The sequence below is a fragment of the Podarcis liolepis genome (genome assembly GCF_965112155.1).
Source record: "Podarcis liolepis genome assembly, chromosome: 13".
Lineage (NCBI taxonomy): Eukaryota > Metazoa > Chordata > Lepidosauria > Squamata > Lacertidae > Podarcis > Podarcis liolepis.
This window is the reverse complement of record NC_139573.1, coordinates 10,033,364-10,040,661: the sequence shown is the minus strand read 5'-3', so window position 1 is coordinate 10,040,661 and position 7,298 is coordinate 10,033,364. Positions and strand designations below refer to the sequence as shown.

The 7,298-nt window shown below is 40.1% G+C and overlaps 1 gene segment (V, D, J or C); it reads left to right on the top strand.

Moving 5' to 3' along the window:
- Window positions 1-4,968: 4,968 nt before the first annotated feature.
- LOC310691403 (T cell receptor alpha chain MC.7.G5-like) overlaps window positions 4,969-7,298 on the top strand; it is a 114,556-nt gene continuing 112,226 nt past the window's right edge. The window contains exons 1-2 of the C gene segment in view: window positions 4,969-5,109; window positions 5,810-6,116.

Below are 7,298 nucleotides of genomic sequence, written 5' to 3'. Positions count from 1 at the left end.
TTTTCTAATGCTCAGTCTGTAAATATAGATGATGCCAAATTCAAACAAATTGCATTTTAAAGAACATGCTTCTGCTCCTCCTCATTTTATCCCCCACAACCACCCTGTGAGGTAGGTTAATCTGACAGAGGCAATGAATGGGCCAAGGGTATCTGCTTGATGAGACTGGATGTATGAACGGTTTGACTTCTGGTTTGAATGCAGTTTACTAGGGTTTATGAGGGCTTCAAGTTAGCCATGATAGCCATGTTCAAATATATAAAATGATGTCACATAGAGGAGGGAGAAAGGTTGTTTTCTGCTGCTCCAGAGAAGCGGACATGGAGCAATGGATCCAAACTACAAGAAAGAAGATTCCACCTAAACATTAGGAAGAACTTCCTGACAGTAAGAACTGTTTGACAGTGGAATTTGCTGCCAAGGAGTGTGGTGGAGTCTCCTACTTTGGAGGTCTTTAAGCAGAGGCTTGACAACCATATGTCAGGAGTGTTCTGATGGTGTTTCCTGCTTGGCAGGGGGTTGGACTCGATGGCCCTTGTGGTCTCTTCCAACTCTATGATTCTATGATTCTATGATTCTAAGTTACAAGAAAGGAGATTCTGACTAAACGTCTGGAAAAACTTTCTGATGATCAGAGCTGTTCCTCAGTGGAACAGACTCCCATGAGAGGTGGTGGACTCTTCTTCCTTGGAGGTTTTTAAGGAAAGGTTGGGTGGCTATCTGACATGGATGCTTTAACTGAGATTCCTGCATTGCAGAGGGTTGGACTAGATGGCCCTTGGATCCTTTCCAACTCTAAAATTCTGTGATTCTATGATTTACATAACCGATTTAAAGCACCACTGTCAAACCCATTTACAGATCCTGGCTCCCAACTTAGAAACCTGCTATGCTAGCTCGATGAAAGAGATGCTTCACAAATAAGTCTCATCACCTTAAAAAGACACAAAAAATCATACATTTATTTGAGGGAACCATATGTGTGGTATGAGGGGGACAACCATGGTTTCTTTTTCATTTTTAAAAAAATTATGGGTCATTTTTGTGAGAGTGTTGAATATTGCTGACTATTATTTAAGAGAGTTCATTTTAAATCCACAACAAACAGATGCACCTTGCATTTTTGTTCTACTTAACACAGTTCCCTTAGCTGCTTTTTTTTTTTTTTTAAAAAAAATATTTTTCACCACTAGAGCGCAGCCCAGAGCTTCACACGTCTATTCACAGATTGACCTAACTTTCAATTTAAATATACGTCATCATTCAAAAGATGATTGACAGCAATGAGCCAGCATCACAGAAGGGGAGGAAACAGACGAGGCACAGTACAGATGGAGTTTGCCTCTCCAGAGAACTTTTAAAATACAAGGAACGAGGGAGAGGTCCATAGCCACTGTTTGGAAGCATCAACAAAGAGGGTTTCCTGATCTAAAATGCAGTTGTGCTTGACTGTTTTGGTAGCGTTCCTTCTCCTTCCAAAACCAGGTAATATTTCTCTTGGATGCTGCTGTAGCATTGATAAGATAATCTTCTAAGTTTCTCAGTAAGAATACCTCCCAGTTCACAATCCTATGGTTGGAGTCCCTCGCTATCCAAAGAGGTACATATTTTGACTGTACAAGTCAAGTCTACAAAGAGATGTATTGACAGCTGAGTGTGAGTGTAAGGTAACATAAGTTACCTTAGCCTGGGCACTGTAAGAGTTTCAAGTTTAAGAATTGAAAACAAAATGTCGTGTTCCTATTCTGTTTTGGAAGGTGAGGATTTTAAAAGGATTTTCGGAAGGCGAGGATTTTAAAAATCAGAGGGATACTTAGGGCTGAATCTAATGTTAGTCCTAATCAGAGTGGAGGCTTTGAAAATAACAGATAATGACTAACTTAGGTTCATTAATTTTTATAGGTCTCCTCTAACTGAATGAAAGGCTAAGATTTGGGTAATTTTTGAAATCTTAATAGGATGGGTTGACAGAGAGAGAAACAGCTGGACATACAGAAATATGAATAATATTAATTTCAGTGGGTCTACTCTGAGTACCACTATCAATGAATACAGCCCAATGTACCTCATTTTTACAGATGTTGGCCTAAGTGACTGTATGTGCCAATTGTTTTCGAAGTGGACTGTTAAAGAAAGATAAGATGTAAACTTACATTATTTACTTTCACGTCCCTACAGACCTTAGCCTTGGGATTAGCCTTGGGATGGATCCATTGGTAGAACATGAGACTCTCTTAATCTCAGGGTTGTGAGATGTATACTGACACAAAAATTGGGGCAAATGACAATATACTCAGAAATCTTAAACTAAAATGGAGAAGAAGAAGATAGTTCAGTTGATGATTCAGAAGGTTATTCTTTAGGAAAAATAAAAAAATTCCTTCCAGTAGCACCTTAAAGACCAACTAAGTTAGTTCTTGGTATGAGCTTTCGTGTGCATGCACACTTCTTCAGATACACATTCTTTAGGAAGGAAGGAAGGAACGAAAGAAAGAAAGAAAGGTCTAATTTTGTTTCTCAATTTCTGTTTTATAGGTATCTCTCAAACTGATTCAGTGTCCCAGCCACAGAGACAGATGGAATCTCTAGAGGGGCAGGTGGTAACTTTCGATTGCAAATTCACAAGTGGAGACTCATTCCCATATCTTTTCTGGTATCGTCAGTATGCCGACAGAAGACTCCAGATCCTCTTGCGTGCTACCAAAGCTGAAAAGAATCCAAAGGCTGAAGAGAAGTTTTCTGCCAGTTTGGATATCATAAAGCGTACTTTTCCTCTGACAATTGAAGGAGTCTCTCTCCAGGATGAGGCTGTGTATTACTGTGCTTTGAGTGGCACAGTGAGTCAGCCTTGACTGTGCACTATACAAAAAGAGACACAAGGGTGCTGAGTGGGCACTGAAACAGTTCTGAGGATAAATTCTCAAGCCAAGTCTTACATTTGCTTGCCAAAAATCCAAGTGCATGTTTTCCTAATGTAATTTAAACGCACACAGAGTGAGAATAAAGGACGCTGTTACAGACATCGCTATATTCAGGTCTTTGAAGAGCACCCCAACCACTTGATATGGGATGTTAGAATTGAAATTTCTAGCTTTCAAGTCTCACCAGAAGTATTAAGGATTTAGAATCTCATTAGTCCATCAAAACAAAACAAAACAAAACTCCTTTTTTTAAAAAAAAGCTTTGGACTTTAAATATAAATAGTTGAAGTCCATGGGTCAGATCCAGATTTATTCATAGTCTGTTGAAATGTAATGATTAAATTAAGCCTTGCTTAAATTAAATTTAAGATGATTTATTCTCTGTATGACTGAGTCTAGATCTAATCATTGCTATATTCTTTTGTAATTTCAATTCAGTTTGAAAGTTCCATAAATTGTTTGGAGAAAAACAAAAACATAAAAGCTTTCACTGTGGAAACACTTTATTTTGGGGGGAAGCTATATAATCCACTCTTCAGTGAAACCAGTCCTAGAGTGGGATACAACTTAAAATATGGAATATGGACTATTTATAATGGAATGGAATGGAATGTAAATGTAAAGATAAAAATACAATAAATCACAAAATAAATGTATGAGAAATCAAACCATAACAATAACAAAAATTACACCACAGCACGGAAACTTTCCCTTTGGCGATTTAACCAAATGCTTAATAGGGGAATCCTGTGGCAAGATCCACCAGGATGAACAGCTTAGGATGCATCAGATCTCTGGCTCAGTTGACTGATTCATGGCTCAGCTGGCATTAAGTCCCCAACCCTGACACAGCCAAAGATACACTGGTGTAATTTGCTCATCCCACCTCAGCTAGCAGATGTAAGCCCCCCAAAAGGGGCGGTATAGTTGTGCAGTGGAAGAACTTCGGATGGATCCCTGGAGCCTATTCTGGTTGGTTACATGACCTGGCAAGTACAGTAATTTCAAAGGCTAGTTTCCCCTCTGTGGTGTTAAGCAGGGCAGCAGATCTGGTGTACCGTATTTTTCGCTCTATAAGACGCACCAGACCACAAGATGCACCTAGTTTTTGGAGGAGGAAAACAAGAAAAAAAAATATTCTGAATCTCAGAAACCAGAACAGCAAGAGGGATTGCTGCGCAGTGAAAGCAGCAATCCCTCTTGCTGTTCTGGCTTCTGGGATAGCTGTGCAGCCTGCATTCGCTCCATAAGACGCACACACATTTCCCCTTAATTTTTAGGAGGGAAAAAGTGAGTCTAATAGAGCAAAAAATACGGTAACTTTATGCTGTCTTAATTTACAGCAGCTTGCTTTCCTACAGCTTCTTGTGTCTGGGATTGCTGCCTTCATGATTTACAGTTGATCCTCCTCCTCCTTCTTCACACAGCTGAGATCAAACAAGTTTTTTTTGGTTGGGAGACAAGAGGAGGATTATTGTGGGAAAGGACCGTGAGCTCAGCTCTGGTATCGAAAGCAAATTCCTGGGCTGAGCGTTTGCTCAAAGGCAGCCTTCTCCATAGTTCTAAAAGAAGGTTTTCTGACCCAAGTCACTATTGTGAACCTGGCTTCAGCTGTTAGATTTTTGGGTTAAGCATGGAGAAGCACACAAGTGGCTCTTATAAGCTTGCAAGACCCTGTTCTAGATACCGTATTTTTCGCTCTATAACACGCACCCGACCATAACACGCACATAGTTTTTAGAGGAGGAAAATCCGTAGGCATGCCACCCGTAGGCATTCCCTCCATAACACGCACAGACATTTCCCCTTACTTTTTAGGAGGAAAAAAGTGAGTGTTATGGTGCAAAAAATACGGTAATTTGTTTATCTTGAAATTGTTATCTGGATTTCAGCCATGAGATGGAGATACTGAGCAAGTTCAACTTTAAGAGAGAGAGAAAAATACTCTAGTTGTAGTCAGCTTCTAACCACATCCTGTGGTCTACCAGCCCTCAAGTTTAGGTTTCTTTGAAAAATAAACACTTGCCAAAGAGGAAGGCATGAACTTCATTTCATCAAGTCTGCTCATATTGTGCGGTTCAAGCCTAGAAGTGGATTGAATGGAAATTCCTCTGTGATTCTTCCCTTCTTCATCCCAGAAAAATGTCTCTCCTGTGGACCTGGCCTGTCTTGATCCTGGCAGTCTTAAGTAAGTGAAGGTCAATTCATTACCCACAGCCTAAAAATTGTATTGACACCTTTTTTTACTTCCTAGATTCTCCTGCAGCACAAGACTTTCACATTTATGGCTTCACTTGCTGACTCCGAACTTGCAAACCATGAAATGCTATAATCCAGAGGTAAAAAAAAATGGACTGTAGCACTTCAGGGTCCTGGCAAGGAAAACAACAACAACAACAACAACAACAACAACAACAACAACAACAACATGCATCCCTGTGATGCTATTATTCCACTGGTGGGATGTTTCTAAGGGGAGTATTCAGAAATATGTCATCTCAGTTGTCATCAGTTCTACTGCCTCGTTGCTAGTCTAATCTTTTTCTGCTGTGTCTGTAACCAAGCAAGAGTCAATTGATATTCTAACTCAATAGCAAGAGTCAATTGATATTCTAACTCAATAGATCAACCCTCCCCAAATTGATACCCTCCATGCAGCTGAGACTGATGTACTGTTGTTCAAAACATCTGGAGGACACCAGATGTTTAAAGTTGCTTTGAGGTTTTCCCATGCTCTAAAGTTGGTTAAGGACAAAAGTCTGTGCTATTGCTGTGTCTCATTCATGGGGGCCACTTCAGAGGTTGATGGACTGCTCTTGACCATCAGCTCACCCACACATCCATCTACCCATCTCACCTAATCTCTCCTGCCCTTTTCTTCTCTGCAGAAGGGAGTGTTGGACAGTCAGTGGACCAAACAGAAGGCACTGTGTATGTTGCCCAAGGAGAAAGGATCTTTCTCAACTGTTCCTACCAAGGGAATGTCTACTATCTGTTCTGGTACATTCAGCATCCAGGCCAACCTCTCAAGCTTTTCCTGAGTAGCTATGACCCACGAACAGATGGGTCTCTTCTTGGCTTCAAAGCTGAGCAGAAGAAAGACAAGAAAGACGAGGGGACCTTCAACATGGAGAAACCTGACAGCCAGCTGAACGACTCTGCTGTCTATTTCTGTGCCGTGAGAGACACAGTGATGTGGGCCAATGGAGAAGCAGAGCAAAAACATGCAAGTGCAAATGAGAAAGAATGGAACAGGGACATTCAGAATATAGTCAGAATCCAGAGCTGCAATCCTTTGCACATTCCCCTGAAAGTAAGTTGATTCCAACTAGCCATGCATAGAATCTTGAAGAATAGACCTATTATTGATTTTTACCACCCCCACAATTTTTTGTGCTTTTCTTGAGTAGTCAAAACATTTTATGTTGCAGAAAAACAAAGAACCGAGTGGTGACTTACCATTATAGATCCACAATGCATGGTTAGATTTTACCTCAGAACATAAAAAGGTTCAATCCAAGATCAGCCCAAAGAATGGGAATATTCTTTTCTAGAAGTGAAGAGGGTTAATCGTAAAGAACATTCACATCTAATCAGTACTAATAAAATCACATTTGGTGGGAGCCTGCAAAACATGAGTTTGTTTTAAAATATGCATAGTAGCACATTTTATTGACTTAGCAGTGCCTCATGAGATACATATCAAATAAGTCAGGGTTCTTTTTACCAGGTGTTAAGGTAAAAGTCTGACTTATTTCTCTGCCCCTGGGGCCATGGTCAGTCTGACTGCAGCCAACATATATAACAAGACTTTTACTAACTGATTCAGCATTGATTCAGCATTGTCATACTCATATATTGACAAAATTCTCCCTTTAAAGCTGATAGTTATTTCTGATTTCACTAATGAAAGGGTACAAAGTTTGGGGCATTTCAACGTAGTGGGGAAAGAATGACAGTTTTGGTCAAAAGGGACACTGTGGAGCTGGGAAAGGTTTGAGAAAAGGCAATTTAAGTGATCCAAATGGCTAAAGAAACACCCATATGAGGAAGTTTTAGAAGAAAAGGCATGCCACTCATTTTTTTTAAAAACTGTACGAATGACATAAGCAGCCCTGATATTGGCAGATCAAAGGCTTTTTTTCTGGTGGAGAGGGGACATCCAACATTTGGTCTTCCTTTTGGGTTGGCGTTCTTTTTTAAAATGTTTAATGTTTTCTTATGTTTTTATATATGTTGAAAGCCATCCACATGTCAGGCAGCAGAGAAAACAACCACCATGGCAGGTTGCCAGGAAGGGATAAGGAAAGGAAAAGACCTTACCATCTGCTTTTTATTCAATATTTACAGAGAGAGGCTTGGAATGCAGCCTCTTGG